This window comes from Genypterus blacodes, unplaced genomic scaffold (assembly GCF_046128005.1).
Source record: "Genypterus blacodes isolate CSIRO-AG114 ecotype Tasmania unplaced genomic scaffold, CSIRO-AGI_Gbla_v1 ptg000026l_1, whole genome shotgun sequence".
NCBI lineage: Eukaryota > Metazoa > Chordata > Actinopteri > Ophidiiformes > Ophidiidae > Genypterus > Genypterus blacodes.
The window spans coordinates 704,642-728,959 of record NW_027466839.1 but is presented as its reverse complement, the minus strand read 5'-3'; the positions used below and the strand labels follow the sequence as shown (position 1 = coordinate 728,959).

The window sequence follows — 24,318 nt, the reverse complement described above, 5'->3', positions numbered from 1 at the left end:
GACTGACTCCACATGAAGCAGAGCTCTTTCTTGGTTCAGTCAGAATAAAATACATCTGTCTGTGTTAGGGAATACTGTAGATGTGTTATGCGAGCCCCCGTCGCTGCATCTCGCTCTTTTGTATGGCACAGAGAATAGTGCTGGCGCGGGTTTCCTCTTTTCCACCAGACTACAAACTCCTCAGTCTCCTACGATGAAAAGGACGTCCACGGCTCCAATTATCCTTTACCACCGTGTAGCTCCGGAGAACACGGCCACTGCCAATCAAATTACAGGGAAGATGACAGAGGAAAATCAGATAGTATTCTTCAAACCCCCCCCCCCCCTCCCCCCTAAAGAAAAACACACACACACACACTGTTCGATGTGCTGAGAGAGGAAAATGCCTCGGGAGAACAGAGAGGCAAAGAAATGAGAACGACGGGCAACATGTTTCTTTGAGATATCTTTCCAATATAACATTTCCAAAGGTTGGAGGTGTTTTTGAAGTGACGGAGAGCGGCGCAGCCTGAGTGACGGCTCCTTTGGTCGCTCCGAGAAGTGAAAGATAGAGAGTAGGCTCCGCCGCGGCACTTTGGTTCAAACCTATTCGCTCTGACCATGAGCGATCCCTGGCTAGAGCGACCGTCTTGATCAGTTTACATCTCTGCCTCCTGGTTTTTTTTTTTTCATTCTCCCTTCAAAAATGGCCCTGGATTTCAACTAAATCAATCTCGCCTTTTGGTTGGAGATAATGAGCGCGTTCGCCCCGGCTTCAAGTGAACACCGTTGCTCCCAGGCTCCTCTGCTCAACACAGTCACATCGTGCAGACACTTTTGAGGAAGGCAGAGTAGAGAAAGTCTTACGCCTTCAGAGACCAATTAAAAATACATATTCAAATTAACCTAAAAGAAGCACAGCCTGGGTTTCGTTTACGGCGGCTGCCCCTGTCCCTATAGCTTCTCCCCCGCTATCAAATTCATCCCGGTAGCGCTCTCAACTCTGGCAAGCAAACAATCAGCACTGAGAGAGGAGAGACGAATCCATCTCATCTTTGTGGGATCAAAGAGCGCATCGAGAGGTAGTGAAGTATACAGAGACATACTAATTTTCACACAGTATGCCTTAGCTCGCGCTCAAAGGAAGCCGAGGCAGCGCGTATCAGATCGGCGGTGCGGCGTGCATTCATCAGATGATCGACTCGGAGCACTACTGAGATAACTACACAAAAAAGATGAAGCAACACTGGAATACCTGGAATCGAAATGTGTTACAATGATCTATGAGGTTAGTTGTGTGCTGAGTGCTGTTTAACTACAAAACACGATAACCGTGAAACCATTTTCTCAAAGCATGCGGTATAGTTTCTAATTCATCCATTGGTTTTCATTAATTTGCCTGCACTCGTTTGAAACTTGCCTCAGTCGCGAAATCCGTCAGATTTAACAACAAGTCGACATTCAATTGTGTCCATGTCGCATTATCATTTTGTGGTTAAGCACTTGTAGACATCCTTGAGCAAGTTTAAAGACTCTCCAAACTGTTATTCACGCCTAACAAAGAGAAACAAGTAGTTAAAGGTTGAAATAAAAATACCCAACTAAAACACAGCAACGCGGCTTACGAAGCGATTAGCAGTAATATTATGTACACTATACCCAATTTGAAGTAAATGGGCTCAAACGTGGAAAATCTCTGGTATGGTCCTTTAAGAAGAGGAACTTGATATCAAGCGTGACAGGGACGAGTTCCACACACAGCTCTTAAACCATTTGAAGCACCACTCAGGATTTTGTCCATAACATATTTGGGACCATAGCCCAGCGGGTATGCAGCCACTCTGAAGCGCGCTTCGTCTCGCTTCCGCAGCACTTCCAGGGATACTTCTCCCATAAATCCCTTGTAATGGCGAGGGAACTTTTTAACACAGGGCTTAGCCGCCACTGTTATTCACCCATAGAGCGAGCGTCTCCGGATGATGGATGGTAATAAATATTGCACGGGGCTAACAGAGGTCCCCTCAGAGACGTTCAATTGCCTTGAGTGATAGGGTGCTGCTCGGCAACAGAGGAGAGGATGGCAGAGGGCAGGCTCTTCACGGGGTCCACTAAGTGAGTCTGTTCAATTTCCTCTGTGGAAACGTGACGGCCCCCATTTTGAACTGTAACACTGTCTAACAACGTAGGGGGAAAAAAGCCACTTCTGTGACAAAATATGTCATTATCCCACTATGTGTAGGAAGTTTGTCCAGTTGTGAATGAGGGACTGATAGGCCAAAGGGGGGGAAAAGAGCCACTGTTGTACCTGGGAAATGAGGGGAGGAACGCTGCTCAGTGTAGGAGACCACGTTCCTGCAGCACTTGTGACTGGAGCAGTTTAATGGAGCTTTTCTGACAAGGGAGCTTTGTTGTGCTCAGCTGCCCACCATCTTAACTGCTTCCTTGACAATGGCCAACAACAGAGCAGATGTCCAAGCTGCACACATCTGTAGTGGCCTTATATTCCTTCATGCATACACACACACACCCACCCCCTATATGCACACACATAGACAAAGAGCTGCTTTTCCAAGGTCATTCCCTGTTTAGGATTAAAACTAATCATTTGATTGTTAACTTTGCTAAACTGTGATTAACCGAACGCAAGTCCTCATCCTCGCAAATTCAACAGTTGAAGGACCTCGGCCACAGCGGGTCGTGTAGAATCGCCCGCCCGGCATCTGGAATGTCTCAAACTGAAGATGAGCGAGGGCGATAACTTCATTATGCCAACGCTCTATGTGCTGTTGTGTCATGTTGTCAGCGGCGTAATCAGTGTTTAATTAGCCCAATAAATGTGTAAGAATACTTAAGTAGGTGTAATTAACAAGTTGACGCAGCACGATTAGCACCTTGTTCCTACACTGTGGCCACCTCCAATGCAGATTACAAACCAGTTTCGCGGTTACATAACGCTAGACCCCGGTCGGAACGATTAGCTCAGGAACTACTGTATGTATGTGACAAATCCACCCGAGTACAAGTCCGTGTCCTTGTCCTGACAACTGTTAGGAGGGGGGGGGGGAGGGGAAGGGAGTACAAGGAGATGCAAGAGCAGTGCATTAGTCTCTGCTAGTGGTTCTCAAAGGAGGGTCCTGGAATCTCCTGGGGATTGGGGATGGGGGCATTCCCAGAAACAGCTCAATTTCCCAATGAGGGAATCCAGCGGGATGGCCGTTTCGCTCCAAAGTGTCTCATCTGCAGTTATGGGTTCCACAGTTTGACCTTTTGAACCCTAATATTCCACTCAACTTTCAAAACACACTTGTCCCAGTGCCTATATTAAGGATGTATAATGTGTATACCCATTCCATGTTCTTATAGAGCAACTATTACATTCCATAGAGCATCTCAGGCTATCTGAAGCATCATTTTGTACAGATTTCCCCCGCATGAGTGAGAATCTTCAGAAACTTAGGGTTGCACATGAATTCTGAACAAAACAGCAACACACACACACTCCTAACGATAAATGCACTGGTAGATCCGGTTTCATTAAAAAAAAAGTTAAGGGCGCAACAATGACATTAGAGCTTCTTTAAAGTTAAGAGGCACTCTGTGGAAAGATATAATCTGCGGAATTGTGATACTTAAGTAGCGAGATGTAATGCAGACAGTGCTTGTGCAGCGGATCCATTGTAACCATCTGAAAGCGATCTAGCGCCTTTCACAACATTACACACATAAGACACACTTATTACTCGGGCTCTAGTTTGAGATATTAGTCGTATTTCTCACAAATATCCACACACCTCATAAACCTACTTCCTATTTTCTTTTGACCGACACGCACACGCACACGCAAACACACACACACACACACACTCCGTACGTGTCTCCGTCTTGGCAAAAACAATGTACTCGTGCCGTGTAAAGGTGAGTGGACACAAACACACACCCGAGACAACGAAGGGAAAAACACGGCGATTCGTGTCCGCAATTGACAGTTTAAGGGACAAGATTTGTTTTGCGTAGTCAGAGATAATGTCCCCCCCTGTTTCCCTCTCCCCCCCTCCCCTCTGTATACAACCCACCCGACCATTCCCCCCATCTTCATGGCGCAGTAAGGTGGACACACATGGCCGGAGCTGTATGCGGACCCGAGACGCGCTTACAGCCGGGCACAACTCTCACAATCCCGGGCGAGGGGGGGGACCTCAAACCGGAGGAAGGGGGTGAGGAAATGGACGGGGGATGCGGTTTCGGAGTCAATCTTACCTGGATGAATGAGGAGGAAGAGGAGGAGGAGGAGGAGGAAGAGGTGGGGGGGTGTCGTAAGTTGATGAAGCCGACTTTCTTTAAGCGCACGTCGGCGGCAGCATCCTCGTCCGCCTCGGGGAGAAATGTTTCATGTATTTGTTGAGAGTAAAAATGTTGGATTTCCCAGGGTTTAATCCGCCGGAATCGGGGCGAGGAGACGCGGCCGGGCTCGCTGCGAGTGAGCGCGGGATACGCGGCGTCGGATACGCGTCCGTGTTTATGAAAAAAAAACACGGCGAGTACACGCCGAGTGGGTGTCCGTGTAACTGTTTTTACTGCTTTATTTTCTCTCTCTCCCTCCCTCCCTCCCTCCGTGGCTGTAGTCACACTGTGTCTAACTCTCCGGGTTTTTTTTTTTTTTTTTATCAAGGCGGGGTCTTGGGTCGTTTAAACCAATGACATAAACCAAGAAGAAGCCACCCTCCCACCTCCACTACCACACACACACACACACGCCTTCTGCTCACATGTTCAACAAAAATACCATGGTTAAAATGAGAGAAGGTTGTTTCTTTCTGTCCCAGCCTGGACTAGACGGGGGCTTTATTATCCACACGCTCTAATCCACATTTCCGCACAAGATAAATGCTTCTTCTTGGAATTGTTCACAGTGGGATGCTGCGCAATGAAAGGCCGTAAAATAGTCCGACCGGGTCAAAAGGTCAAGTGAAGGCATGAGAAGTTGGAATGTACCCCCCCCCATCACAAAAAAAGACCCTTGATTGTGTCGTTTCGGATTTGCACATTGAGTTCCACGCATTCATCCGTCCATTCTCTCTACGCCTACATACACAGGATGTTTAAACACATGTTCAAACTTTGATTACACTCCAAGCAACGCCACCATTCTATTTAAATTGGAATAAATCCATTCACATTTACACTAAGTAACAAACCTAGATTGTGCTATTGTAAATTCATTTATCCAAGCATGTAAACATTATAATCGGATTTTCCTGTGGATTACGCAACGTTTACAAGTAACAAGTGACCTAATACCAGTTTTTGATCACCTGTGGCGTTGGGAGCACGTAAACAGTTAAAAAAAGCACATTAGGTAGGATATTCTCTTCCACATACACACGTGGAAATAAATCACATTTAAATCGAATCATCTTAAACTCTCACACCGGAATTTCCATAAATGTGACACTTTTGTACTTTACCTTCATAAATGATGTATGTGACGATCTCCTTCCGTCAATAGTAATGGAGGAGCACGTCTCGAGCCAATAGACCATAACTCAAATTCTGTGACCGTTACGTTACCGTTGGGATTTGGAATGACACGTCAGAAACAACACCGCCTAGAGTCCGTTTGGTGCAAGTGCAGGTGTCGAGATTTGCTTGCATGTGCAGGTACGATAATTTAATCTAATTCAGATAATGAGCACTGCATATTAATGCTATTATGGCTTCTCCACCATATACTATTCATTCTACCAGTGACACTGTGGCTATTGTAGAAAGCAATTATCTATAATTATTAGCAGACCACATGATCTCCCATGCTCAGAGAATGAGTGGGGTCATGGAGGACACACATGACTGAATTTACATGTTTTGGTGGGGGGACTTGTTGCACAGAAAACTGGCACTAATCTATGAGAGGATTTTCTCGAATGTGCAATTCGAGTTCAACACAACCAAGCAACCGCAGACGTTCTCTCCATTTTCCCTCTCAGACTCAGCGTCCACTTTGTGCTGTCACACCGCGGGGTCAAGTAAATGGCAGCAGATTGCGCGAAGTGCCAATCAGTGTGCTCAGCGCTTTCAATTATCTATATCCCATTTTCCAGTTTTCATTTCTGTACTCTGCCTGGGCTCCATATGCTCCTGTATTGATTTGTCCATCGACCACTGTCCACCTCTCATCAGCATGCCAGTTATATGTGGGGGTGTAGAGCTTTTGCACAAAAGGAAAAGCTTCACAGGTTCTGTTTGGATATGGATTTTTATAGACTAAGAGCTCATCTTGATCACACATTTCATGATGTTATCAACACCTTCATAACTTTATTGGTAACTGAGATTGATTGTGCCTATTGTTTGCAAACATCAAGACTGTTCAGAAATTCGGGCTCGTCTAAGCTCAACAACCCAATTCTCAGAAAACAATCATTGTTATGAGTGTTCACAGCATTCTGTCGACTTTCTCTCCACCGTCTTCTCATACGCTGTAGATACACACACACACACACAGTGCACTCACAGAGAGAAGCACTGAAGCAACTAATGTCATCTCTCTGAACAATCAAAGAGGACAAATTTACGTCTCCCACTGCTAATACGCTGTTGGTTTCCTCAGATCAGATCTCCGCTTAAATCCAACCCAGAGTATCTCATGGTCACATCATCCTTACCAAACTGTGCGTTTTCCCACCCTTTATCCCCTAAATCCAGGTCAAAATTAAAAGCGCACCATTCTTCCTGCAACCTGTTTTAAGAACCACAAAACCCACAAGTATCATAATACATTGAGCCTTTCAGTCAGCGACACGTCCACAAAATAAAGCCACATATTGGTATTCTAGATATAGAAAACCTTCGCTGCATGTCCGAGCAGTCCAGTCACTCCCCAGCCGCATCAACACAAAGCAGCTCATTGGAGATATAGAGCGGAGCCTCAAGTATAGGAGGGATTTGTGCCATCCCATTAGAGGCAGAGGTAAAGGGTGCCGAGTAGCACTGCAACAGACCTTTTCATGTGGACCTCTGACCCCGATCTCCATACTCACAAATTCACGGGCAGACTTCACAGCGGGTCTCGGCGGAGAGCAGAGAAACATACTATCCACACTGCCATCTCTGGAGACATACATCTATCAATCTCCAGATGAATTATCGAAGGCACACCACCCCCACCATGTTTCATACATGGACTAGAATTACCGGCTCCTCCCGACTACCGAGGACCTCTTTGAATTAGAGCATGAGCAGCAAATTTGTTCAGATTTCTGATGTTTTTGCTCACGCTGCGTCCATGTGTCACAGCTGTTTTTTTCCCCCTGTTTGTCAATTCCAGTTACACTCTCGTCGCTCTCCCTTGACACTCAACTCCCCTCAGTGCGCTGTTACCTGAATAATTTCCATCCTCCTGCTCTGCTTGAGGCCTGTTTCAGGTTTCAATACAGCTACGTTTACCAATTTTCAGTAAGCTGTCTGTGAAAGTTCATCTCAGCCGTCGATGGCTGGGAACAGTATCTTCACTGGGATAAACACCACTATCAGTGCATCTCTGTCAGTTGTGTCCTTCCTCACCTACGGCTCCTGTTGGAGAGGCAATCTCTCTCTCTGAATTGCTTCTCCTGAGGTTTGTTCTATTTTTTCTCCTCGTGGTTAGAGTTTTTGGGAGTTATTCTTAGAGACCGTTGGGCTGGACCGGGAACCATTGTTGTGTGGGCCTGTAAAGCCCTTTGAGATGTGATATTGAGCTAAACAAACAAACCTGACTGACTTGAGATGACTCCCTGTATTAGTTTTGAGCTGAAAGTTATCTATTAAAACTTTGATCCTGTGAAATCCTTTTAAACTCCCAACTCAGTAAGGTACAACTTCAATTTAACTTGATTCAAATGGACCTGTTATATGTAATGTGTTACTATAATCAAATACTCAACACATAGCGTATATCTTTTGAGCAAAAATAATCACAACTCCTATAACTCCTTCAATTATACTATAATCAAAGCAATCCAAGCCATTCAACACCATAATTAGACTTAGAGATTATAATTGGACTACTGCTCTCTTACTGAACTCTCCTCATAAACTAAGCAACAAGTCATGTATATGTGCTGATTAGTAGAATCCTATCTATGCCATCCATATAAAGCTTAAATATATAACCATACTATGACCATACATATAGTGTGTATGTAAACAAACTCAATGTTACAGCACTTTTTACAGAGGTCAAGAAGCCACATCAACTTCCAGTCTGAAATGACACGCATTACCGCTGGCGCTGGCGCGCGCGCACACATGCACACGCACATGTGCGCGCGCACATGTGCGCGCACACACACACACACACACACACACACACACACACACACACACACACACACACACACACACACACACACACACACACACACACACACACACACACACACACACACACACAGAGTCTACTCCCCCTTGCTAATGAGGACACACAGCTTCACTGTGTGGGGATAAAGAGGGGGTGAGCGGCTGAGACCCCCAATGGGTCCGCTTGAACTTGTGAAATAGGATTGACACTAGACTCAAAATGAGCCCCCGCCATGTCAGAGCAGCAGACTGAAGCCCCCCAGGAGGCTAACTTGAATCAATTCTGGTAATGATGTTTGTAATTTAGGAGGCTAATGACATGCACTATGAAGTGGAAGATTATGTCTAAAAGAGGCTGCAAAGAGTCAAGTGTTAGGATAATTCCTCAGAGGATCACAAACCTACGCAGCAAAACATCACATATTTTGGTCATTGGTGTGTCAACCATGTGAAGAAAACGCCCACAAACGTAACGCTATGACATTTTAGCTAGTGAATTCTATACAGTAAATAACTAATGAGTCTTGCGGGTTATGGTAACAGTTATATGACTTAAAGGTTATGAGAGGTAAATGCTGTGAGATCTAACAGATGCTGTGTTTCCCCTTAGATTAGTACTGCAGAGCTGCTAATTGTGTATTTACCCTTTGGGTGCGCTGATGACTGCATCCTGTGGGATGTGGATGTCTCGTCTTTGTGCAAGATGTTAAATGCTTGTGTAAAATGCAAAATGTCCCCTTAGAGAAACTGAAATTTGCTTGCTTCACTCTTGCAAATGACATATTAAAATGCCAAATCTGGCACTAATATGAGTAATAACCAGTCATTTAAACTATGGATGAGGCCTTGAAGTAAAGATCAAGATGGCGGCTGTGAGTAAGAAATTCAGTCAGAGTAAAATAAGAATGAAGTAGGAAGCTGAAACTACTTAAATGTCTTTGAATTCACATCACTTTCAAAGTTAATGTCTTAAAACAGGACTATAAGTTTTGGCTGATGAGAATCTTGACATTTTTGCCAAACCTCCTCTCCACAGACTGTGAAAGACTCCGAAGCGTGAAATAATTTCGCAGACTCGAGTGTCGCGGTCTTGATTGTAGTGCAGCGATCTGCCTCATTGCATCTTGATTCAAGATGGCGCTCAGCTCGAGAAAATTCCTGAAACGGACCTGATTAATAACGGAGCGTTTCACTGTAGTGGCAGTGTTTTAAGGAAATAACAATAAATATCGCAATTTTGGCTTAAATTCTTGAAATAAAGGATTTTGAAACTTCCGAAATCATTTTCCTTTGATAAAGAAAAATGATTACAAAGGCTAAATTCTGTGAAGGCAACATCTTGAGACGTTCTCGAGTTCCCCGCCTCGGTACTGTGTTTACTTGTGTGCGTGTGTCGAGTGTGTCTGTGCGTGCACGTTACCCCTTGTGAGTGCACAATGCCAGAGATTCACGGAAGAGCGCCCACACAGGACTTTTCGGCATTAGCAGGCAGCATGATACGCATACGGGACACGCTGATATGATCACACACAGCCTGCTCGCTGTGTTTTAGGCCGGTCATTAACAACCTATTTCCAGACTTTGTCAATAGGTGCCAAGACAACAAGGAGCAACATTGCCCCCACCGTGCTCAACAGACCCCCCCTCCACTTAGCTTTCCTTTCTCTCATTAATATGGAAATGAGTCGGCTATTGTTGTGAGTTGGGAAGAAAGCTGTCATGTCTTTGGTGACAGGCTCAATGGATGTGTTTGGATTGCGAGGCTAGCTGTTTTCGGTGAGGGCGTCTTATCTTTGTTTAGGCAGCGAATCAAAAATGTAAACATCGCTTCATTAGCATCTGTCGGGCAGCTTAGAGCTATGATTTTTAATACATGACTAAACCCTTTGAATAGGCAAACAGGCCTCGTTATTCTGCCTCCTCGTTTATCTCCACTTTGTGTTGTAGTTAATTTCTCAAAGGGAACCTTACTTAATCCGCTGTGTTACCGGTGGAGGCCATGTTGTTTGGCTCTGCCTTCTCCCTCTGCGTGGAACAACATCACCTCCCAGAGTTGCTATATTATGCTTGCTGCTAGGTGGTCGCTCATTTTCTTCCTGGTAGACCCAAAAAAAAAATTACCCCATCAGGTTTAAAAGAATTAGCTCTGCAGAATAAGTAATACATTCCATGCACTATTTTTAAAGCAATCACTGTGGTGATCAGCAGAACAGTGGGGCCCACTTCATCAAGTTTTCTCCATGTCAAGCGGCGTCATGGAAAGATACCAGGATGACTGGGACATGATAAAAAAAAACAGCCAAGTTTAAGTAAAAAGCAGATACTTGTTTCAATTAAGTGTTTTGTTTATGTCCAAGTCTGTCTGCTGCAGGGCGACATTGGAGTATAATGAAAGTTCTAACATGACAACATACTGATTGTGCTTGAAGCTTCGTGGGAATGAAAGCAATAAACCTTACAGTTCTTACTTCATATAGTTCCATGTAAAGGAGTTCCTAATTTAGGCCCAATACTGTCTATGCATTCTGGCAGTCAAACGGCGGTAACTCCTCAAGGGCTCTAAGGGGCCACATCATGAGCTTTGTCTTTGCAGCTGTTGCCTCACAGGGTTCACCCAGCTGGGGCAGCTCTTAGATTTTAGGAGCTGATACATTCCTTCACATGCTACAGGCCAAAGTTCTTTTAAAAAAACTACCAAGGGACAGGCAGAGGATGAGAGGATGTGATAGATTTAAGTGAGCAAATGTCAGCTGCTCCTCAGGGAGGTATGTGGAATAATGGGCTGCGATTTGAGTTGCGGACTCTTGGTGACAAAGCGCCGGGTCAATCTGGTGGGTTTATCTCGAACAAAGGGGACAAAGATCAGCGATTACATGCTTGTGGGTGAATGATACAAATTTGTACTGTTGTCGCTGACCGTATTGCATATCGCCAAGGGGATTTGTGGAGAAAACCATCAAAATCAAAAATGTCCTGGAGAGAATTGATAATCAGAGAGGTTATTGAAGGAACAGAGAAAAAGTAAAATATCCTTCTTGTCACAGAAATCAGAAATCTATTGTTTTGTCTCACTTGAAAAAAAGAATCAACGACCTGGCCCGCATTGATTAGCTGAAGCTGTCCAATGCCATCCAGTGAAAAGAATGCGATGGCCATGTAATTATATACAAGAGTCCTCTTGGATTGATTATGCTGCATTCCCTACTTACCTATTCACAACTTGCTACACTGGCGAATGTACCTCTATGTAAAGAAGGGGGAGAGGAGAGGAGGGGGATTGAATGAATGTGTATGATGTTGTATTTGTATTCCTCCAACCATCGCCCCTCTTTGTCAGTACAGTTTCATTTCCATGTCAGTGATTTATGTCGGCAGATAGGAGAAAGCTTGTTAATGGGATATTTCTTCTGCACTCCTCCTGAACAACAACATGTCAAAATAAAGATAAAAAACCCAAACACTAATGCTCGCTGGTGAGCAAATTATGTCTGGGGCAATACTGGGAAAAGTTCATTTTCATCACGCCACTCTACACTCATAAACATTCAAGCCTCTCCAATTCCTCACTGCGCTTTTTTTTATGCATCTTCCACTCATTTAAAAACACTGGGCTGTAATAGAAAACGAGGCCGTTTCTCTCCGGAATATTTTACATCAGAGCCACATTAAACCATCGAAACCCCTGCTTCTGATGGAATGACGGAACATAATATGATACAACGCAAGCTATTTTTGGATATTGCCAATAAACTGAGGAAACGTGTTGGGTTTTTTCAACACAAATAAGCATTCGAGGAGCAAGACAGTCACATCTCCGTTAAATATATCATGAAGAACGAAATGAAGAGTTGCTGCATTGAGTTGTATATTTTTGTGGTTGGTTGAGTTTATTACGGAGAAAGAGAAATGCCAGTCCTTCCCCAGGCTGCCTGTCTGTAAAGCTGCCATCTTTCTTCACAGCTTTGGAGTGCCGCGGATGCTTGCGGGTGGCGCTAACAGAATCTGAAGTGGGTCGTCCACTAACCCCAGCCCCCTGGAGTACGGTGGGCCTGGGCCAGAACTGAAAGAAGCTATGTGTCCTGCTGAGACATCGAGTCTGGTCTGGAGGTAATGGGCAAGGGGGGGGAAAAAAAGAGTGTTTGCCTGTGGCGTCGCACAAAATGAATTACTGCCATCTTTCTGCTCCTCTGCCTCACAGCGCGAGGGTAGTCTGGCAGGCCAGATAACAAGGGCACAGGACCACAAACTAAAGCAAGGAGGAGGATTGCTCAAGAAGAAAAAAAAATAAAGCTGTCTGGCAGTTAATATCATTTCATTGATGATGATTTGGCTGAAAGTGTGATGAGGTCATTCTCATTTTCAGCGTTAATGTCTGCCCAGACAGTTGAGCAAGGACCGAAAGATTTTCTTTTATTTCCTCTCCTCGGCCTGTGCTCATCTCATTAACACGAGCAAAATATTGTATGAATCCTTCTCCAGCAGGGTGTGAAAATAAACTTGGATAAAACTGTCACACATAAAATGCCAGTAGTCAATTATTTTACTTAAGTAGGAGTACTGTGATGGAAAAATACTCCATTGGAAAACCGACATCGGAGAATTATTACAAAACTCTGAGTTCATGCACAGTCACTGGATCATAAATTTGATTTGATCAAAGACGTCTCACTGCATCTTCAGTTTAAACTACTGTCAGGGAAGGAACCTATCCCCAGAGGAAACAGACGTAGATTGGCGCCGGTACCTTTTCCTCGTTTGAACCAAAGAAGCCTATTGAATGGCTGACATCTTCAATCATCATTTCTGGTTCAGCGAATACATATTACTTACCTGCTGGACGGTGGAAATTAACTTTCACATACATATTACAAAACTCCACAGCTGTGTGGAGTTGTCAGTCTCTTATAGCTCAGCGTTTCAGTTCACCGACTCGCAATTACGTTTTATAGTCGCCTCTCATCTGGTCTTGCTAACCCCTGAAATAAAACTGAGCAAATAAGCTCTGACGAGTCCGGTCATCCTATCTATCCAGCATGAAATGACTGAAGGAAGGGACTGGCATTTAGCAAGCTAAAGACACAGATATTAACTATTACTATTTACTCAGGAGATCAAAACAAAGCAAAGAGGGAATATTGAACTTCAGGTGGAAAGAAAGACAACTCCAGTGGGTTACTAATGTGGCTGTGAGTCGATAACTGCGTGCTAAAATGCAAGACTAGGTAGCTTTCCCTTATAACGTGTCATTCGAAAACACACATTACAAAGCCGAGTGTACATTAAACTGTACTTTCTAATGTGCAGACAAAAAGTTGTGTTGCTTCCAATTCCATTGTCGCTTGTATCAGACTCTAAACTTATTTAATTAAAGATTGTAAACACTACTGATGTAATGTTCTTCTTTAAATTGTAGTGACTAACAAGCTTATTGGTGCATTTCCGCCACCATCTGGACAGCAGTGTGGCGCAGGAGATTGCTGCAGAGAATAAAGAGCGATAACAAAAACAAAACTCAAAAAAGAATCTCTTAACAGAATCAGTTCCTATTCAAAACGTAACGTAATGTCAAAGAACATTTTGCCTAACAAAGTGATGCCATCGAACTAACCCCAATGATGTCATCCAATTGAGAAAAGACAGGCGTTGTCTGAAAGTTACAACAAATGATGTCATCGAAACTAGCAAAGTAACAACTATGACATTTACACGCCGCTAAATTATATTATTTAATTACAATATGAACCTTGTGAGTTACTAATCATCTAGTTCATCTCAGGCTCTCACAATGTGCCTGTGCTGTAAGTGTCTGAGAGCGATATATTTTTCTGTACTTTACGTAAATAATTTACTCTCGATAAATCCGCCACGCTTTGCAGTCACTCTGCTCCCTCTTCTGCTGCGTTCTCGCCCGTGGAAAGAGAAACCAGTATTTTATCTCTGCTCTTAGAACCCTACAGAGAGTAAATCATTGACCCCCCTACAATAAGATGTCACCAGTATTTTATACAGCGGACGCAGTATTTCACGTTCATCAATATTTTTCTTCCCCGCGAAAGCATACACTCGCGTTTGTCTGGCCGGTACAGTATCTGTGGAGTGATCTAAGTAATTTCCTATAAACATGATTTAAATTTCCGCTGGGATCGATACTCCGCCATCATAAATCTCGTTGCTCTGTGGTGCTCGTTTGGTCGACAGTGTTGTGAAAGTCTCCTGCCTGCTGGATGTTATACGTTGTGGTTACAGCGTTCGGGGGATAAGGATGTAAGATGATACGCTCAACCTTAAGAGCATCCTGAGGAGGAAGTACTCTCCACCATGGCCACAAAGCATAATCGATAAAAAAAGGTTTGTCTGCTCTCTGGCCTGAGCATTTTCACCTGCCGGATCTTTCAATACTTTCTGGATCTTCCACGAAAATTCAATTTGAGTCAGCAGAAGCACGGAAAAAGCGGTGAATCAGCAGAGACTTTGACATCAAAAACCCACCCTGAATGCGCTCGGATGGAACATGACTTTCCTTTGCCGCCAAAAAAACCCCCGAAGAAGATGAATGCACAAACTGGCTGCATAATTAGGTCAAAGCATAAGGAAACTGTTGAGTTGCACTCTGATTCATCTCGCCTTGCCCCCCGTTAAAACGCGTCACCTGCATGCAAATGATTCTCTTTCTTGTCCACCGGAAGGAACGGAAAGGAGAAAAAAAAAAATCCTACTTGAATTCACTGATGCCATTGTCTGGTTTTAGATACAATCAGTCTGCTGAGTGGGTGGGTGGGGAAGCAGGATGAAGGGGGCCTGCGGAGATTAAACAGAAGCCTCACCATGGTTGTTCCCCAAAACAAAATAAATCCACTCATCCAATTAGGAGCTGTGAAATATTTCAAAACTGACTTGGATGAGAGCTCCACTGCTAATTTGTGCGCCGCTTCCATTTGACTATCCTAATAAGGCTGGACAAGATTACAGGTCTCATCAGAGTCAGAGGGACTTAAAAACAAACAAACAAGCCAAAGTGAGAGGGTGGCAAAGCGTGTTTAAAAGTATTGGGCAATATGCAAACCTGAGTACACAGCAAATGAAGTTGAAGTAGGAAAACTAATAAATCTTTCACAAATTAGCTTCACTTTCCTCAGCGAGTGAAGGCTTCTGCCTATATTTAACCACTTCTGTGCACCACGTAAGCCTCTCCTCCAGCGATTGTCGCGTGGAATGAATTTAGCGATCAACTTTGATTAACGCCCGTGGTCCCCCCCCCATCCTGTCGAGCAGCTCTCTCTGTTTGATGAATCTGGCCCTGTTTGTTTGCAGCTCTTACCGGAGTGTGATGCATGACAGCAGCAGCCCCTCTCCTCCCTCACCCCCTCTCAAAACGCCTTATTACACATGGGGAAAGGAAAGGAGGGAGAACGCCTCAAAACGATAACGAAAAGGAAGACACGGCAAAGGCAAAGCCATAATTCAGAGTTGCCGACGGTACCGACGCAAAGTAAAGGGATGCGTCCTTTACAAGCTGTGGATAACCTCTTCACCTCGCAGCTGAATTGTGTTTGGTGTTCAATAGGCCCCATGTCTCGCAGCGTTTGTCTCTGCACTGTCTCCTGGGATGCATTTGCCTTTGTTTCCACTGATGTTGATCGGCTTGCTTATCCTCCCATGGAGTAATTGAAAATGCTCTGGGATAAAGACGTTAACCTTTATCTATGGACTATTCTCAATAAAGGCATCATATTCTCAACAAGATTTGAAAGGATGATAAATGATATGATTCTAACTGGTTTGACATTTCAACTGTAGGCCTAACTATCAACTGGCTATACAGAATCGGGTGGATGTTGATTTGGACACAGATTGTCTTGTTGTCCATGTCAGCAGTGTGCACTGTACAATGTCTTCTTGTGGCCAAAATCAATTAACACATGGAACTAGACACTTCAGCCTCGTGCCTTTTTGAAACTCGTTCCAAGTATATGTGAAGCTATGTGGATAAAAAGTGTAAAAATCATGCAAATATGCCGTCCTTCGCGTGTGTGTGTGTGAGGAGCTGTGGGTTTACACATCGAGGCCTTCTGATGTCACGCCGGTGCTAATTTGTTCTGGAACATGCCGAAAAATATTGCCGCGCTGTCACCGCCGTGTCAGGCCTCGCATGGTGGGACAGATTTCTGCTGACACGCCGTATCCTGTGGAAAAGCCTCAACTCCTTGTCGTTTCCCAGCGGGGGGAGAAACAGTCACTAACTTTTACTTTCTGACACCGTGCCACCGGAATACACTAATGCAGTCAGGCAATTAGAATAAGCCGTGTGGCGCCTCCTCCTCCTCCCGCTCCCTGTAAAGGCGCCAAACAGAGCAGCCATCCAGAAATCAATGAAGCGCTCCTCATAAAGGGATTGTCAAATTCAAGTCTGTGCAATTTGTTTTGCGATAACTCTGCAGGCTTATGGGGGGGGGGGGGGGGGGGGGGGGGGGGGTTGAATATCTATCGATTCACACACAGTGGGCACATGACATTGCTACACGCCGTGGAAGTGTTTGATTATAAGCATTTATTTTGGCACACTCAATGAAGTGGAGGATAATGTATTCTGCAGAAGGAAAAAAGGCTGGAAATGGCATTATAATCCTGCCACACACTCACTTGCTCTGTAGTCTGACCTTCCCAGACAAATACCAACCGCTTTCAAGCACATAAATCACGGGAGCGTCGGCCGAACACTTGTGATTAGAGGCCACACACTGCAGTGGCGGCCTTGTAAAAGCGGAATAAAACACCCACCGACAACTTTCTAGACAGCAGGACGTCACCCAATTCTACTGTTGAACTCCACTTTCTCTCTTCTCCTTTAATGAAACAATGATTCCTGAATGAAGATGCAATAGACCAACTAGATGATAACTAAACAATGAGTAAGTTGTGGAGCTTGTTGTTGTATTATATCATTATTTACACACTCAGGATCTGTATTCACTGACCCTTCTCACACCTTTACATGCATTATCAGGTTTTCTCAATTATCCCAATAGTTCCAACTGCGGTGTCATCTTTGTCCAGCTGCAGCGTGTTTTTGGCCGGCCGTCTGATGCGACGCGCGCCAGGTGAGCGTCGGTTGGCGTCTCATCTGAAAGCCAATCTCTTTCACACCGACACTGAATGTCAACCGTGATGGATACGAGTCAATTAACCCGAAGGGCGCCGTTTTTGCCCTCCTCTTTCCGTTCCATTTAAAGGAAAAAGAAAAGAAGTCGCAATGAAAAATAGGAGCCGGCCCTCCCCTCTGTGGAAAAATCATTACACAATCTGAGAGAGAATAGAATATTCTGTGCCCAGGCTTGCCTCCTGTTATTGCACCATTAATAACTTTGCTGCTGCCAACGAGACAACTACAGGCTTGGTTGGAGAGGAGCTGGCTAATGCAGTCAGTAAATTAAAACCACCGGTGTTCATTTTCATAAGAAAGCCCCCGATCCCTGATGTCAGAGTTTGGGCATTTGTCTTTTATTTCTCTTATCCTCCTACTCGGTGCGTGTATTTGTGTTGTGCCTTTTTCAGAATTGCCTGCTTTTCCTTACAAAGAAAACAAACTCTCAGACTGACACGACGTGCCAAAGCTTCTTGCTCACGCTGTCGACTCTAACTTGATAATACGCCCTCTGAGGTAAACATCAGAAAACATCACATGAAGGATCCTGTTTACACCGGGAAGCATAACGCAACCGCAAACTCTCCAGACATTTCCTGCTGCCAATAAGATCCACACGCTCATTAATCGTCACTTCTCCTCCTCTAACTTGGCTCCATCAAAGAGTCTTTTAAAATAGTTTTAACCTTGTAATTAAAAGAAAAACGCAACATAAGGCTTACGTCACGTTTCGCTCAGTACGTTCAATCGTTATCTTTGTAACTATGTATGGTTGTTATGGAAACTATACATGATAGACAAAGGTCTGGGAAATTCAATAAGTCTGATTTATAGGAAGTACGCAAACGGTGTAAGTGGCCTCGTGGAAAAATTAGGGCATATTTTACATAATATATGTAATATATTTAGATAATACATCATTTTCAGCAGCGCAGGCCGGTGACGTTTTGCAGAAAGACAACTCCTAATCTGTGAAATTGGATGAATTTAAGTTTGCCTACCAAATGGGATTAGATTGCATTGGCCGCAGTTAGCCGAAAAGGGGGACATGTGTGAAAGGGACGGATACGGATGTTACGGTATTAAAGAGGCCCCTGTATATTTTACCCAAGAAACACGGTGGAGAGCATCTAGTGGGAGTCAATGGGCCGAGGGAGTCTGAAGTGCCAGATCCAGAGAGAGAGAGGGAGAGAGAGGGAGGGAGAGAGAGAGAGAGAGAGAGAGAGAGAGAGAGAGGCTTAACAAAGGCTGTGTGGGAGGGCTTCTGTACAGTGTGTGCTCATGAAGTGGAGCATTGTCTTAAGTTCTCTCCCCCCCACCCCCCCCCCCCCCCCACCACCACCACCACCACCACCACCCAACTGCCAACCCACACACGTGCAGTCACAAACCTACCACCCTGGATACACCTAATCACCGCGAAACGCTCTTCCTCCCCCCTGCACGCCGGGGTAAACTGTGTAATTTTCCACGGAGGACAGAAAGACAATGTGAACCTACGACCCCTCTAAGTGCAAAAAGGGACTCAAACTAAAGCACTTAAAACTCACTTTGAGAGCACGCGGCGTTAACATCTTATGGATTACTCTTGCCATTTAGCCCGCGCGAACAATGGGGCGGAGGTGGGGGATTTGCGATGTGACTAATTTGCCGCTGACTGCGCTGCAAAAACAGGAATTCCACAAAGTTGAGGTCTTATTTTAGGACGACCGAGTCTTATTTTTTCTCGTCCAAGCGAGCAAGATACGACTTATTATTTGACTCTGTTCCAGCAATGTTTTGAGTGGCAATTATTTTGTATATTAATGGGACCTGGGTCAAGGAGGAGCTGACACTGATTGGTGTTTTGCAGGCTTGGCAGTGATGGCAAGTGTTTTGCCAAATTTGGCAAAATGAAGGACAAATTTACTTTCAAGCACTTTTTCCTCAGGTTTTGCTCTTTGTATTCAGCTATGGAAGCTTAAATATAATTAGTATTTACTATTTAAAGGTCAGATAGTGATTTGCTTATTATAGCACAAGAATATTACATCCACCAAAGCAAGAAGACAAGAAACCACATGCACGAGAATCTTGATAAAAATCCACATCTACCACTGAGTCACATGTTTTAAACCAACATACTCAATCATTTCCTAAATATGAAAATTATTTCTTTCTGAGCTTGAGCGGCAACTAATCCAAGCGCCATAATTTGTTGCACTCCATGCTTATTAGGTGGTATCTCAGGCATTATGGGTCGAAGTAATTAACTCGACCAACCCAAGGGTAAAGGTGTTCATGGTACATATGAGGGCTAAGCCAGTCATACTGGGGCTAATAATGAAATCAGATACAGTCCCTGTGGAGGGTCACGTGCTGCTCAGCCTGGTCGTGGCTTGCATGAAATGCCCCCATGCACCGCTGTCAATTAAAACACCGCATCAAATAGCAAAATAACCCATGATTAATTACTCCACACACTTTAATGAGCGACAAGATCAGGAAAAGGGCAACTCTGTGTGGTTAGATTGAGAGGCTGAAAAGCGGAAATACATAAATCGCACTTTCCCTCTGTGATGATTATTCTCACTGAGAGGGAAAAAAGCATTAACGGATTCAAATCTTCGCAAATAAGCTTTTTCCATTCTCTTATATTTTGTCCACAAAAAAAAAACGCAGATTTTAAACTTTGGCTTTGACTTCCCAAAAATAATGAGTTTCTCTCCTGACTTGATAATTGAGGATATAATGAGAGAGAGAAAGAGAAGGATAGATGGAGTGAGCGAGAGTGAGAGAGAGAGAGAGAGAGAGCGGGAGAGAGACTGCCCCATATTTTTTGTTATCGCCCTGGGGGCTGGGCACATACACCCCCAGCATTGCAACCTACTTTTTACACCCCTCCCTGGAAAAAAAAAAGAAAGAAGCTCAACGTGTCCTGAGCCCAAATCCAATCTGTTCCTTGTGACACCATTGTAGTTGCCACTCTGCGGCTGACAGACCAGCTCCTTCCTAAATGCTTCCTGCTATGCTGTTTGTCACCCTGTGGTAATGTTGACTGCCAGTACATAAATTACTGCTAAGTAAACATGTGGACATGATAAACAGATCATGAAACAATAGGCTGCTCAGTTTGCAGCATAGCAACACTGTGCACACACAGAGGAAATCCTGTTATCTTTGGGCAGTGTTGGAAATTATTATTTTATGTCTCCGCATCAATTCTTTAATAACATACTTGCTCAAGCTGAATGGCTTTTTGTTTAATATGAATGTTTTATCTGCCCAATTCATACGAGGGGACATATAAAAGTAAAATTATTTGGTTTATTTCCGTCTCGCTTGCCTCTCTTCTCGGGGACGAACCTCGGTGACACTTATCGCTCGTGCATCTGCATTGTAAATTAAATTGAACAAGGGCACAGCATTTGGATGCAAATTAAAGACCTTCAAAAAGCATTCAAATAATGATGGGGAGCAGGAAACCAAGGGGGCGTTCAGGAAAGAATTGAAGTTTTGCTTGGCTGCCTTTATGAGGCGCCTCATAACCAAAGTCTATGACTTCTGTCAACGTGTCGATGAATTGTAACCGTCTCATTTACAAATGTTGTCTACTGTGTCGAAGTTGTTGCACAGCAAATATTGTCTCTTTGGAAATAATTGCCTGTGACATGGCTTACTAACTTTAATCTGCCAGGAAACATTAACTCCTAATGTCTTTTTTCCCCAAATTGTTGTAACTTTTGGTCAAATATCCTTCCCGGGTTCCATTCAAACACAATAAAAAAACATATGCATCATGTTTCATTACAGCTGATATTTCTCATTTGTCTAAATGATGCTGCATCTGCCTGCTTCTCTGTTTGATTTCCCCCCTGGCACTAAGTGAGTGTTTTTCACATGTAGATGTGCAGATGGATATCTACATCAAACTGAGATGAAAATCTATCAATTTAATGAATTGTTCACAGATGTAATCTCGACGTGTATTTATGATGTTTACATTCTGGGAAGCTATTATAGCTATATCACTCTGAGCTCTGCACAAATACTGAAATAGTACAACTTCAAATACAAAGATTTACACAACCGAGATAATAGGTTTGGAGATGTAGTGAAAAAAATCCTTGAATAAATATGATCGCAGGGCTCATTGAGCACGCACAATGAACACATTTCTATAGTACCCTACAAGTATTATATTCTTCTGTCAAACGTGGTTGTTTTTAACAGGAGAAGGCACATACTGTATGACACAACAAGGGATTGAATGGTAATCCAATTCAAATGAAGTTCAGGGCAGCATGCTTTCACTGCGAGCTGTGATTTATTGTTTTCAAAAAACCCATTCCATGCTCATCTCTCTGCATACATGGAACACCTTTTGTTTATCACGGCTATCATCTCTCTGTCAATCAAACCGGAGCTACATTACCTCCACACAACATAATACGCTCGGAATACAGAGGAAGAGGCTAAACATTGCGTGTCTTTCGTCTGTTTGTGTCTCAGTCCCTAACGGTAATTGTTGCCAGCAGGTAACAGATTCAATTTAACACGTTGTTTTTTGGATACACGCAAAAAACCTGTTTACATCTCGATTGCGGAAATAGAATTGTACGTGTTAGAAGATCGTGAAAGGAAAATTCCAGCGTGTTTTCAAACCGGCGTTATAATAAACACTTTCATTCCAAGGCTATTTCATCCAGAGGGGCCGAGCACTGCTTCAACTGTAAAGAGAAGCAATTAAAAGCTGGCAGAGGGTTAACTAACCCCCAGTGGAGCAAAATCGATGAGCGGCATACTGCTTGAACTAATCACAGTACTGAGGGTGAAGCCAGGCAGCCGACATGAAAAGTACAGGAAGCAATGACAGAGCTAATGGTTTGGAAAATGCTGCTGATGAATGAGGAGAAAAGGTTGTGACTCTCTTCCATTTACCTTCTCCCAGACTAAAGGGAGCTGTAATGAATTGGTTTGGATGTCAAAGCTTTATTTTGGAGAACACAGTTGGATGGATGGAGGGATGGATGTGTGGAGTGTGGAAATGATTGCCTTTGCTAGTTGGGCTGGCGTTAACTGGGATTGGTGTAAAATACTAAATCTAATATATGTACACAAATGGAAATGCCATAGATGTCATGCATTCATACATGTGGGAATATCATATATGTCAAAGATGATGAGTCAAGAGTGGAATATGCTCGTTATAATGTAGAAATCTATCTATACACAAACTATTATACTCAGATATTTATGTAGTAGATTATAAATGTTATCAACACAACTGAAAGCCTTATTCATTTTGATGTATTCACATGTTTTAATGACACACATTCATACTCACCATGTAAGTGTTCCACATATATAGTGTAAATATATAGCCAGGAGGGGTTGTGTCGGTATACACAAGAGTATTCCTTTTATTAAACCCAACTTTCACTTACGCTGCCACACTATCTTCTATAATTTGCTCGGAGAATAACTGAATCCACTTTGTACGCCCGCACCACTGCGCAACGCCAGTCATCACTTTGGGAGCGAGCTAATGAGACCTCTAAGCATAAAGAAACAGAATCATTGAAGAACATTCTATTTGCATTAGGTCAGCATTTGATTCAGGAGAAAGATGAGGATGTGGAAAAAAAAAAAGCCCCTCTTCCTTTTCTCAATGCAGACGGCAGCCTTTGCAAAAGAGTAAACAATGTGGCTGCAGCGCTTAGAGACTTCATGGAGCTATCGCCATAGCAACCCCATTTTCTAGTCATATCTTTAATGAAAAGGTAATGAGAGAAACATAACAGTCCCAACTTCATTACCGGAGTAAGATTCAGCAATAAAAACTAAATCAGGGTGTCTGTCATCGGCAGCAGCAGCAGGTCTGCGGTATACAACAGTCATTAAAGCACTTTGGTCACTGAGGAAGAGGAGGCATATGCCCGGTCGGCTCCTCATCCGATTACACTTTTTGGGTTCCACAGGCGTCCAACCTTGTCTCGTTTACTTACAGCCAGCTGCATCAAAATGTATATGAAGAGTTTGGCTTCACAAAAAATAGCAGCCTGTTATAATTATTCCCGACTGGATAAAATAGTTGCATGTTGGGTAATTTTTCACAATTTCTTGAAATTCTTCTAGGAATAGAATATCTCTATGTCTTAAGGTGAAGATGTTGTGTCTTGCCTGAACAGGCCTGTATACACACATAACACAACACCACTGAAACAAGAGCTCTAACTGAAACTGAAGCGCAGGGCAGAAGGTACAGGTGCAGATTTGTTGTGCAAAACTCCCTAAAACACGCCAGACATCTATTTACAGGGAAGATTAACTTCAGTTCTTTTGTCAAGTTGAGTTCCTTTCACCTCACTGCCAAACCACTCACCAAATACAGGTTGATTACTTTGTCTTTGTTGTTGAAAAATGACCCCCGTCTGCCTGTAGTCGGTGTCACCAACGGAAATGCCAACAAACAATATGTAGTCATTGTAGTATTAAGACAGGAGGGGTACTGCACTGTGGTGTAATTGTGCAGATTAATTATTGCGAAATGGAAGAAACACAAGTTGTCCAATATCTTGAGTTTGTGTATGCCGGTTGCCTGTTTTGGACTTGAATTAAGCTTTGGAACACTGATACCGTCCAGTCCCAGTCCGGTTAATTAATGATTTACACTTTAAAACGATATGCAGTTTTATCATATACATTATACACTGCACATCCTTGCTCATACATAATAAAAACCTGTATAATTGGCTACATCATAACGGTCGGTACATTCATTTCATCTCTCGGCTTACGCGATTAAAGCTACAGCCAGTTAAAACACACTTCACTCCGTTACTCCAAAGCACACTGTTGTACTCTGGAATGCAGTGCCGTGT

The 24,318-nt window shown here is 43.6% G+C and overlaps 1 protein-coding gene across 2 annotated transcripts in view; it reads right to left on the bottom strand.

Annotated features, from left to right (window-relative positions):
• Window positions 1-4,562, bottom strand: part of ctbp2l (C-terminal binding protein 2, like) — a 98,011-nt gene extending 93,449 nt beyond the window's left edge. For both annotated transcript variants that reach the window (XM_076143520.1, XM_076143523.1), the window contains exon 1: window positions 4,237-4,562. The gene's annotated coding sequence lies outside the window, so the exon portion shown is untranslated. The remainder of the gene's footprint in view (window positions 1-4,236) is intronic.
• Between the last annotated feature and the right edge of the window lie 19,756 nt (window positions 4,563-24,318).